This window comes from Aethalodelphis obliquidens, unplaced genomic scaffold (assembly GCF_003676395.1).
Source record: "Aethalodelphis obliquidens isolate GAN/ISIS:26980383/991018 unplaced genomic scaffold, ASM367639v1 scaffold20, whole genome shotgun sequence".
NCBI classification, from domain to species: domain Eukaryota; kingdom Metazoa; phylum Chordata; class Mammalia; order Artiodactyla; family Delphinidae; genus Aethalodelphis; species Aethalodelphis obliquidens.
The window spans coordinates 18,566,611-18,577,124 of record NW_020837964.1 but is presented as its reverse complement, the minus strand read 5'-3'; the positions used below and the strand labels follow the sequence as shown (position 1 = coordinate 18,577,124).

Genomic DNA, 10,514 nt, shown 5'->3' with positions numbered 1-10,514 from the left:
GTCCCCAGCCTGAATCTTGAAACTTTCTCCCTACTTCCCACGGTGCCTACCCCAAACCTAAGGTCGAGACACTTGGAGCGACACAGAGACTCACCTCCTACTCCCGAAGAGAGCCCGACCCCGCCCTGAAGGCGTTGACTGGCAAGCCACGCTCGGAGAGCCGCCAACCACGTAGCCCGGCCCTCTCGAGTCCGCCCCTGTCCCGCCCCGTGGGCGGCCCGGATTTGTTTTGGCGTCAAGAGCGCGCTGTGATGACGCCACGACGCTGACGCTGAGGATGGCGGCGGCGGCGGCGGCGGTGTTGGTGGTCGGGCCTGTGTCCGCGGCCCGGAGAGGGTCAGCACAGTCGCCCGGACGCCGAAGAGCCCGCCGCCCGCGCGAGGTGAGGCGGCCCGGCCAGGACCGACGGCCCCATGGGCGGGAGGGGCTGACGAGCTGCAGCCACGGTCGCTTCCTGGAGCACTGGGCCCGTCCCTGCCCAGCCCAGAGCCCTCGGCCTGTGCCCGCTGCGCCGGGGCCTAGGGGGAGTGGGTAGCAGGCCAGGCGATAGCTGCTTGGGGTCCCTGGTGTCCGAGGCTTGACTGGCCTTGAAACATGCTGCTGCGCTGGGTAGCCCGTCTCTGAGGCCCCAAGGGCCAGGTGGACGTGGTCAGCTGTCCTGCCAGCTGTTCAACCAGTCGACATCGGTCAGGGTGAACCAACCTGGTTGTCCTCACTACCTTCTCGTGTCTGGCACCTACTCCACACCTCCTCTTTTGCTACTGAACGACAGGGTCGGGGGGCAGCTAGTCTCTTCCTTGTTCAGGCTGGGGAAAATCACACCTGAGTCCAGCCGGGTCGCCTGCTTTGTAACCCAGTTATCCCTCTGCTTTTATAAGGGGAAGCCCAGCTCCCCCACGCTCACTCCCTCTCCTGAAACTGTGAAGTGATAATTCCCACTTGAAAATCTGAATAAGTCCTTCATTGCCTAAAACTGGCTCCTTGGTACCTGCAGGGTAAAGGCCAAACTTCATAGCAGGGCATTCAGGGCTCTTCATAATCTGGCATAACCCCGAAGTTAACACCTGGGCACTTCTGTCTCCTGCATACATAGTTTGTTGTTGGGGGTATGTACATCTGCCGTTAGCTCTGTGTTTTAACACCCTTTCGCTTTAGATACGCAATTTTCTCACTTTGTACTACTCTTCTTTTCCCCACCCCCACCTCCACCCACCAGTTTGGAAAATTTACATCTGTCCTTTAAAATCCACCTTAGATTTAATTTCCTTGGAAAAGCCTCCCTTCACATGTAACCATTGACTCCTCTGTACTTCAATTCATGTGACTACTGTTGGAGTTTATTGTGTTGTGTCACCTGATGGTTGGCCTGGGGATTGTCTCTTCTGTCTGCATATCAGTGTCTGGCTCTGTGCTTGGCATAAAGTAGGAGCTGAGTCAACTGTGATGGGTTGCTGATTTAAGAATGGATATAGATTCAGCTATACTACTGAGCACATATCAGGGGCCAGGACCTGAGATGAGCACAGCAAATGCGAGTGTCCTGTTTGCACATTCACACGTGTGCATGTGGTAGGTGGTGCAGCCTTGTCAACCTGATGATCTAAAATCTCCTAGGGTGGTTTTTCAAAATACAAATTCAAGAGTTTCATTTTCTGAGATTTTGATGCAGAATATCTGGAATCTGGTAGGAATCTGTATTTTTTTTTTTTTTTTTTTGCGCGGTACGCAGGCCTCTCCCTGCTGTGGCCTCTCCCGTTGTGGAGCACAGGCTCCGGACGCGCAGGCTCAGCGGCCATGGCTCACGGGCCCAGCCGCTCTGCGGCATGTGGGATCTTCCCGGAACGGGGCACGAACCCGTGTCCCCTGCATCGGCAGGCGGACTCTCAACCACTGCACCACCAGGGAAGCCCGGAATCTGTATTTTTTTAAAACTCTCCAGGTGACTTTACTATGCTCCTTAGTTGAAAATCTTTGTCATTACTCCAGGAAACTGTTGTGTCTTTGTCCAGTGGGAAGGGCCAGCTGTGCCTTGTAGCACACAACTGCTGTTGCAGTCTCATTTCCCATATCTTGGGGAGGCAGGATGATTTGGTGGTTAGAAGTATGGGGTTTGGAATAAGAAAGACTTTGATTCAGTTCTTGACTTTTATGAGATCTTGAGGTTCTTTGAGTCCTAGTTTGCTCATCCCATAATAGGAATAATCATGCCTACTTTATGTGGTTGCAGAGAGGAGTGAGAATGCATATAAGACGCTTAGCACAGTTGAAACTTAGGAAATGGAAGCCACTGTTATTACTAATGGCTGTTCTTCCCAGGGTTTATCCCATGTCAAAAGGGGATCTCATCTTAGTAAGCCTGTTTGCTCTTCAGACTGAGTCTTGTGTAGGAAGCTACCTTATGTTATGTGATTTCCTTGAGGTAATTTCTGATCATCAGAGATAGCTCTGACAAAACTGCTTCTACTCAGGGCAGTTGCAGTTGGCCACTCCCCTAGAAAAGATGTGGATTGCTGACTCACTGGAGGGCGGGTTTGCTGAATAAGTATGTTGTCCAGGTCTAATTGCAATTCTTGTTAAGTTGTGTAAATGAGCTAAAGAAAGTGCAGCTTTCAGGAAACCTGTTTGCCTCTTACAATGAGCTAGAGCTGAGCCTCACTTGGAATGGAATACCCCAGAAGATCGTAGTTTGCCTCTTACAATGAGCTAGAGCTGAGCCTCACTTGGAATGGAATACCCCAGAAGATCCTAGTTTGCCTCTTACACTGAGCTAGAGCTGAGCCTCACTTGGAATGGAATACCCCAGAAGATCCTAGTGTCTGTGAAATCTGAACTAGATACTGGGGTTCTCTGTCACTCACAAGTTCATCGTTAAGTGAGTGAGACTTTGGTTTAGCCGTCTGTTTTTACTTTGTAAGTGTGAGCATGTTATTTGGGCACTTTTTTTTTTTTTTGCGGTACGCGGGCCTTTCACTGTTGTGGCCTCTCCTGTTGCGGAGCACAGGCTCCGGACGCACAGGCCTAGCGGCCATGGCTCACGGGCCCAGCCGCTCCGCGGCATGTGGGATCTTCCTGGACTGGGGCACGAACCCGTGTCCCCTGCATCGGCAGGCAGACTCTCAACCACTGCGCCGCCAGGGAAGCCCTGTTTGGGCAACTTTGATCCTCTCCATTGCTTCCTAACTGTGTGATGTGAAGTGGCTATAGGTGTGCCAAAGTACTGACCCTTAAGCTTTGAGATAGCTGAGAACAGCTGTCTCCATTGGCCCAGGGTGCACAGAGAAAAATTTGAGAAGTACAGCCCTGGAAGAAAGGAAACAATTCCGCTTGTTGAGAGCTGGAGAGAGACTTATTTATTTGAACTTTCTTTTCTTCCAGGAATCTTACTCAGTAAGTATTAAGCCAATTTGTGTTGGCTAGGTCATCACTGAGCTAATTCTTGGTACAGCCCTCTGTTGCCATGGCATCTCATGTGATGCTAAAGTAGAAAAATGTGCTGTTTTCATTTGCTAGAGGAAAATTATCACAGAGGGACCCCTTCCAGGCTGCCAGCCTTGAAGTGGCCTCACAGGGCATCATAAGAGTAATGGATCAGGGGACACTTGGTGTGGAGCCATTTGGACTGTAAGTTCCTTGAGAACAGAGATTATAACTGCCTTCTTTTTGTCTGTCACAGCCCCTGGCAGAGTTCCTGGCCCACAGCAGGAGCTCAGTAAATATTTATGGGTTGAACTTTGGGATTTTGGAAGGAGAACCCCAGGTACATTGCCAGAGGCTGTATTTCTGATGATGGGATAGGCAGTGGGTGGGATGTCTCAGATGGAGTTGAGGATCAGGATAAAATGAGGAGGACACGACAAACTGTTGAACTCTCCTTCTCTCAGCCCTAAAGCAGGAGTCTCTGCTCACCAGTTATTACCATGTAGAGCAGTGGTGCATAGAGTCTTTAAGAGGTGGAGTCCTGAGTTACTATATTCCAAAAAGAAGTTATAACAATTCTTATTATGAAATGGTGTTAAAAGCTAAAACATTACGGAAGTGAATAATGAACTGTGTCTTTAGACACAAACACTAATCATTTTTAAAATAATTTGGTGTATATTTGGTATAATAATTTGGTGTATATTCCCCCAGCTTTTTTTCTTATGTATATACTAGTCTATACATTTCTACAATATGTATTTATTTATTTATTTATTTATTTATTTAAAGAAGATGTTGGGGTAGGAGTTTATTAATTAATTTATTTATTTTTGCTGTGTTGGGTCTTCGTTTCTGTGTGAGGGCTTTCTCTAGTTGTGGCAAGCGGGGGCCACTCTTCATCGCGGTGCACGGGCCTCTGACTATCGTGGCCTCTCTTGTTGCGGAGCACAGGCTCCAGATGCGCAGGCTCAGTAGTTGTGGTTCAGGGGCCTAGTTGCTCCGCGGCATGTGGGATCCTCCCAGACCAGGGCTCGAACCCTTGTCCCCTGCATTAGCAGGCAGATTCTCAACCACTGAGCCACCAGGGAAGCCCTACAATATGTATTTTTTAACTTTAAAAATATAATATGTGGTGATGACTTTAAAATATAGCAATAGCACAGAAGTATGTAATGTGAGAAGTAAGAGTCTCCCTTCCTTCCACCTGTTCCCCCGACATTCCCATACCCTAGAGACAGTCACTGTCAACAGCTTCTCTTCTACCTTTCCAGGATATTTTTTTCCCATGTATATGTCTATACCTTTTTAGAAATTTCTCATTAGACATATGCTTCACATACTCTTTTTTTTTTTTTTTTGGCTGCAATACGCAGCATGCGGAACTACCCTGACCAGGGATTGAACCCCTGCCCCCCTGCAGTGGAAGCGCAGAGTTTAACCACTGGACCACTGGGGAAGTCCCTTCACAGACTGTTTTAAACTCCTTGGTACATCACAGACGTGGATACCAGTACAAAGCCAATCAAACTGACGGGTATCTTTCTTTGTCAATATATATGGATTTACCTCATTCATTTCAACAGCTGCAGAGCATTCCATTATGTGATTGTATCTTAGTTTATTTAATTATTTCCTTCCTGATGAATATTTGGGTTGTTTCAATTTTTTCATTATTATAAAGAATGGTTCCATGAGCTTTCTTTTGCAAATCTATCTTTGTGTACTTGTGGAAGTGGTTTTGTAGAATTATTTCTGAAAATGAAATTGCTGGGTCTTGTGTCAGTTTCCCTGTTTTAGTTTTCTGAACATTTATTTATTTATTTATTTTTGGCTGCATTGGGTCTTCGTTGCTGCACGCGGGCTTTCTCTAGTTGTGGCAAGCAGGGGCTACTCTTCGTTGTGGTGTGTGGGCTTCTCATTGCGGTGGCTTCTCTTGTTGCGGAGCACGGGCTCTAGGTGCACGGGCTTCAGTAGTTGCAGCATGCAGGCTCAGTATTTGCAGCACACGGGCTCAGTAGTTGCGGCACGCGGGCTCTAGAGCGCAGGCTCAGTAGTTGTGGTGCATGGGCTTAGTTGCTCTGCAGCATGTGGGATCTTCCCGGACCCATGTCCCCTGCATTGGCAGGCAGATTCTTAGCCACTGCGCCACAAGGGAAGTCCCAGTTCTCCTGTTTCAGAAAACAGAATCGTGTGGTTCCCCCTAAGGTTGCAGAGGTCCTTGTTCAGGGTTTTGTTTTGTTTTTTTAAATTTTACTGAAGTATAGTTGATTTACAGTGTTGTGTTTAATTTCTGCTGTACAGCAAAGTGACTCAGTTACACATATATATTCTTCATATTCTTTTCCATTATGATGTATCACAGGATATTGAATATAGTTCCCTGTGCTATACAGTAGGATCTTGTTGTTTATCCATTCTATATACAGTAGTTTGCATCTGCTAATCCTAGACTCCCAATTCTTCCCTCCCCCCCGCCCCTTGGCAACCACAAGTCCATTCTCTATATTTGTGAGTCTGTTTTTGTTTCTTAGATATGTTCACTTGTGTCGTATTTTAGATTCCACATATAAGTGATATCATACGGTATTTGTCTTTCTCTGACTTAACTTTGCTTAGTATGATAATCTCTAGGTCCATCCATGTTGCTGCAAATGGCATTATTTCATTCTTTTTAATGGCTGAGTAATATTCCATTCCATACACACAGACACACAGACACACAGACACACAGACACACACACACACACACACACACACACACACACCATCTTTATCCATTCATCTGTTGATGGACATTTAGGTTGTTTCCATGTCTTGCCTGTTGTAAATAGTGCTGCTGTGAACATAGGGGTGCATGTATCTTTTTGAATTATAGTTTTTTCTGGGTATATGCCCAGGAGTGGGATTGCTGGATCATATAGCAACTCTATTTTTAGTTTCTTGAGGAACCTCCATACTGTTTTCCATAGTGACCGCACCAATTTACATTCCTCCCAACAGTGTAAGAGAGTTTCCCTTTTCTCCACACCCTCTCCAGCATTTATTATTTGTCACGTTTTTTGTTTTTGTTTTTGTTTTTGTTTTGCGGTACGCGGGCCTCTCACTGTTGTGGCCTCTCCCGTTGCAGAGCACAGGCTCCGGACGCGCAGGCTCAGCGGCCATGGCTTATGGGCCTAGCCGCTCCGCGGCATGTGGGATCTTCCCAGACCGGGGCACAAACCCGTGTCCCCTGCATCGGCAGGCGGACTCTCAACCACTGTGCCACCAGGAAAGCCGTGTCAATTTTTTAATGATGGCCATTCTGACTGGTGTGAGGTGGTACGTCACTGTTTTGATTTGCATTTTTCTGGTAATTAGCGATGATGAGCATCTTCTCAAGTGCCTATTGGCCATTTGTATGTCTTTTTAGGAGAAATGTCTATTTAGGTCTTCTAACCATTTTTCTTTCTTTTTTTAAAAAAAATTATTTATTTTATTTCTTTTATATTTATTTTTGGCTGCGTTGGGTCTTCGTTGCTGCATGCAGGCTTTCTCTAGTTGTGGTGAGGGGGGGCTACTCTTCGTTGTGGTGTGCCGGCTTCTCATTGCGGTGGCTTCTCTTGTTGTGGAGCACGGGCTCTAGGCATGCAGGCTTCAGTAGTTGTGGCACGTGGGCTTCAGTAGTTGTGGCTCACGGGCTCTAGAGTGCAGGCTCAGTAGTTGTGGCACACGGGCTTAGTTGCTCCGTGGCATGTGGGATCTTTGCGGACCAGGGCTCGAACCTGTGTCCCCTGTATTGGCAGGCGGATTCTTAACCACTGCACCACCAGGGAAGCCCTAACCATTTTTCGATTGGTTTGTTTGTTTTTTTGTTATTGAATTGTAGGTGCTGATTGTATAATTTGGAAATTAAGCCCTTGTTGGTCCTATCATTTGCAAATATTTTCTCCCATTCCATAGGTTGTCTTTTTGATTTGTTTATGGTTTCCTTTGCTGTGCAAAAGCTTATAAGTTTGATTAGGTCCCATTTGCTTATTTTTGATTTTATTTCTATTGCCTTGGGGAACTGATCTAGGAAAACATTGGTACGATTTATGTCAGATAATGTTTTGCCTGTGTTCTAGGAGTTTTATGGTGTCTTGTCTCATATTTAAGTCTTTAAGCCATTTTGAGTTTATTTTTGTGTGTGGCGTGAGGGTCAGGGGTTTTTATCTAAAGTGACAGACTTCTTTGCCTGCTATCCCTGCTTGCCTCGTGATGGTTAGAAGTGCTGTTTAGCAGTTACTTATTTCTGGGATTCCTGAGAGATTACTGCCTACTTCATTTTGATAGACAGTCTTTCAAAACATGGGAGCAGAATATAGAGATCTTTGCAGGCAAAAGGTTGTGAAGCTTTGCCGTGGAGAACGGTCTTAGGAGGTGTTATTGGAGTGGGCTGGGTGCCTGCCTGGGAGGCATCCACAGACTTCTGTGGCCGGGAAAATTGTTTCAGGATCCATCCCTGTCCTCTGCTCCTAGGCCCCTGGTCTCCCCACAGATGGGTCTGGCAGTTTATGGACAAACTTGCTTTGGAGTTCAGATAACAATCTGTAAGACCCAAATAGACCCGAGAACTCTGGCTTCCTTTGTTTTTGAGGACATTTATACAGGCGCCCAAAGAGCATGGCTTTGGTTTAACCACCAATCTGGCCTCTTCCTGCCACTTGAAAATTTCTGAGGTTCTGGGATTGTTGCCCTGCAGCAAAAAGAAGCCTGAGAACCAGCCCACCTTTCACTCAGTGTTAACAAACATTGAATGCCTGCTCAGAGCTCAGCACTTGGTTGGGAGCCAGAGAGTTCTAGAAACCTGAGAAGTGGCCCCTTCCCTCAAAAGGCTGACAACTCTAGTGATCAAAAGTAATCTAGAGTATAGCAGTGAGCAGTGTGACTCAGATTGTACGTGGAATGGAGGTTTTGGAACATGCCCTTCAGAAAAGATCCTCGGGCTTACCTGGTGGCGCAGTGGTTAAGGATCCACCTGCCAATGCAGGGGACACGGATTCGAGCCCTGGTCCAGGAAGATCCCACATGCCGCGGAGCAACTAAGCCTGTGTGCCACAACTGCTGAACCTGAGCTCTAGAGCCCATTAGCCACAGCTACTGAGCCAGTGTGCCGCAACTACTGAAGCCCGTGAGCCTAGAGCCCGTGCTCCGCAACAAGAGAAGCCACCGTAATGAGAAGCCTGCGTACTGCAACGAAGAGTAGCCCCTGATTGCCACAACTAGAGAAAGCCCGTGCACAGCAATGAAGACCCAACACAACCAAAAATAAATCAAAAAAAAAAAAAAAAGATCCTCAGTGAAGGTTCGTTGATTCATCAGCTGAGTGGTATGAGGAAGGATTGAGACCTTGGCCTGGTGAGTCTGAGCTCAGCTAGGCCCCAGGCACTTCTGGAGTCTATCTGGTTTGGTGGAAGGAGCTCTGGATGGAGAATGAGATTTTGGTTCATTCTCGACTGTCACTATCTGAGTGGCTTTGGACAAGTTTCTACCTTTTTGGCATGTCATTTCTATAAAGTGTTAGCGAGGAGAGTAGTGCTGAATGCTCATGCCTACTGCTGCACTCTGTCCAATATGCTTCCCTTCTTTGAGGAGTGCTTTGGGTCAGGCTTGGAGTTGAAGGTGTGGAGGCCGACTCCAGAGAGTTCAATACTTTCTGTAAGATGTGTTAGGATTGGTGTCATGAGACAGAATAGTGATTTGTGAGAGCTGGCATAGCCTGACCTTCCTGGGAGGTCGCTTCTCGAGGCTTTCCTCATTCACCCCCACCCTGGTCACTCTGCTGGGGGCACATACATGAGAGCTGAGGACAGGAAAACACTTTGCCCTCTTCACAGAAGGAATTTTGCCAGCTGCTTCCCTTGTCCCTGTTTGCCTTTTCACCTAACTGATGTGAAAAGAGAATTTAACAGATGTGATTGGAGTGTGGAGCAGCTATGATCACCTGGAGGTCATCAGCAATTCCCCGCATCAGAGCTGGTACCTTCTTTCCTGCACTCTTGATCTGTAGTTGGGAAGGTGGAGTACCAGCATCAGCCTGTCTTTGAAGAGTTTCTAATTGGAACAAATATGAGAGAAACTGTGTCCCAGAAAGGAATAAGGAAGGTCAGAGAGGGATAATCCTTGGCTGTCTCACTGCTGACTTGAGATCCTTGCTTAGACTTTGTTTAAAGTGAAAAGTCAGCCCTTTTCTTTTGTAAACCTTAGTTTTTCTCATCAGGACCAGACTAAATATACACATCTAAACAAAAAGAGCCTGTGGGTATACCTGGAGACAGTTACTTATTTTGCAGATCTAGGGTTGTACCTCCTCCCCAGGAAGAAGTGACATCTGAGTAGCTGTGCTGCGTCACCCATGCAATTTGTCTTCTCTCTGAATGGTGGTAGATGTTGTTCACAGTGCGGTCTTGGGGATCAGGGCCTGTGTTCTGCCTCAGGAATCCTGGCCCAAGAGCTTTTTTTTCCTGAGCTGCAGCCCTTTACTGTATTAAGTCTTGTATTTTCCCTGAAGGAAGAGATGAGTCTGCAAAATTCCAAAGTCCACAGTTCTAATCTTTGGCCTCTGTGAAAAAGAACCTTGTTTCTAAATGCCTTTGTTTATTATTTTTTTAATAATTTATTAATTTATTTATTTTTGGCTGCATTGGGTCTTCGTTGCTGCGCGCAGGCTTTCTCTAGTTGGGGCGAGCGGGGGCTACTCTTCGTTGCGGTGCGTGGGCTTCTCATTGCGGTGGCTTCTCTTGTTTTGGAGCACGGGCTCTAGGTGCGTGGGCTTCAGTAGTTGTGGCACGCAGGCTCAGTAGTTGTGGGTCGCGGGCTCTAGAGCACAGGCTCAGTAGTTGTGGCATACGGGCTTAGTTGCTCTGCGGCATGTGGGATCTTCCTGGACCAGGGCTCGAACCCGTGTCCCCTGCATTGGCAGGCGGATTCTTAACCACTGTGCCACCAGGGAATCCCTAAATGCCTGTGTTTAAACATGATTTCCTAAGCTGCTATATGGGATCTCCTGGGCATTTGGGTGAAAACTGCAGCAAATCCTGAAGAGCCCATGTTGGTTGAGGAATCTTTTCCTCTTA

General features: G+C 47.1%; 1 protein-coding gene across 3 annotated transcripts in view; it reads left to right on the top strand.

Annotated features, from left to right (window-relative positions):
- Window positions 1-259: 259 nt before the first annotated feature.
- Window positions 260-10,514, top strand: part of PSKH1 (protein serine kinase H1) — a 35,083-nt gene continuing 24,828 nt past the window's right edge. For 2 of the 3 annotated variants that reach the window (XM_027119525.1, XM_027119526.1), the window contains exon 1: window positions 278-382. The gene's annotated coding sequence lies outside the window, so the exon portion shown is untranslated. Of the gene's footprint in view, window positions 383-10,514 lie in introns of all 3 variants that reach the window. The other variant, XM_027119524.1, reaches the window with a different exon arrangement.